Consider the following 1,420-nt stretch of genomic DNA (forward strand, 5'->3'; position numbering starts at 1 on the left):
GTGACTTTGAAAAGCTTGGAAAGGGTTTGGTGGTGAAAAATCTGTTCTTGGTGGTGTTGAGGCCTTGAGAGCTTGTGGTTAAGTGGTTTGGAAGTGCTCCGGTGGAGCTTGGGAAATTCGGCTAAGGTATGGTTTCGGTTTCCCGTATCTAATATGTAATGTGGTAGGAAATACTTAGGCTAGAGGCCCTAAGATAGGCATTGAATGGTTGATGTTGTTGAATGATTGAGATATATGATGTGGTCATATATGTGATGATGATTATTGATGCCTTGGTGGTATGATGTATGAGAAATATGCATGTTGTGATATATGCTTGATGATTGGTTATGGTTGAATTGTGGGTTGAACCATGTTGATGGTGAATATGATATTGATTATGTATAATGATGGTTAATTGGAATTGGTGTTGTTGAGAATTGGCATGAGGAATAGCATATGATAGGTCAAAATGTTTGAGTTTGAGCCACTTGGGTGAAGTGGGCTAAAATGATGAGATAGTGATTTTGTATATTGTGGTAATGTGTCAATGTGTGAGTTGAGGAGGCTTGATATTGAATTTGATACATTTTGATTGATTTCAAAGAAAAGGGATGAACTTGGCATGTTTTGATTGGTTTTGAAAAGAGTTGGAAATGACTTGTTTTGAAAATGGCACTTTGTGGTTTTGTATGAAAATATGATTTTTGGGCATACTTTGGCGGAACATAACTTGGACTACGGATCTCTGTTTTGTACCAAATCTGTTTAGAAATGAAATTTGATTCGGGGTGTCCATGCCGTTCGAAGAACGGGTGAAAAACGATTTTAAATGAGAAAGTTATGTTCGTTGGAAGATTGGGGTAAAAGTCTGTGAATTCTGCAGCTTTTAACTCAGAAAATTTTTAGCAGAATAACCCCTTGCGCGTGGGCGCACCTGGCGCGTACGCGCCGATCTTCCAAGAAGTGCCATCCACGCGTGCGCGTGATGTGCGCGGGCGCGCCGATTGTGCTGCACCCAATGCCCAGCCATTTTCCAGAGAGTTATGCCAGAACTGTGCCGGTGTTGTGCCTGGGGCACGAGAACACCCGCGCGTACGCGTGGTTGACGCGTGCGCGCCGATGGGCAAGTTTGGAATCCACGCGTTAGCGTGCATGACGCTTGCGCGTCGATAAGTTTTTGAGGCCATCCACGCGTGCGCGTGGAGTGCGCGTACGCGCGGCCCTGTTTTCATCCCAAAGTTGATTTTTGAGTTTTAAAAGCCAAATCTCATACTTCTAAGCCTCCGATCTCACCATTTATGTCTTAAATCATTATGGCATGCCTAGCTATTAAAAAGGGGCTAGTGAATGTGATAACTTGCAAGTGAAGCAAGGGAAATATGAATGATCAATGAGGATCAAGATGATTATGTGAGATGTGGAGGATGGTGGTGGAAGT

General features: G+C 43.1%; 1 long non-coding RNA gene across 2 annotated transcripts in view; it reads left to right on the plus strand.

The window, feature by feature from the left end:
• The window catches only part of LOC127745415 (uncharacterized), a 15,626-nt gene that overhangs the window by 13,049 nt on the left and 1,157 nt on the right, over positions 1-1,420 (plus strand). The window lies entirely within an intron of this gene.

The sequence above is a fragment of the Arachis duranensis genome, chromosome 3 (assembly GCF_000817695.3).
Source record: "Arachis duranensis cultivar V14167 chromosome 3, aradu.V14167.gnm2.J7QH, whole genome shotgun sequence".
In the NCBI taxonomy this organism is placed as follows: domain Eukaryota; kingdom Viridiplantae; phylum Streptophyta; class Magnoliopsida; order Fabales; family Fabaceae; genus Arachis; species Arachis duranensis.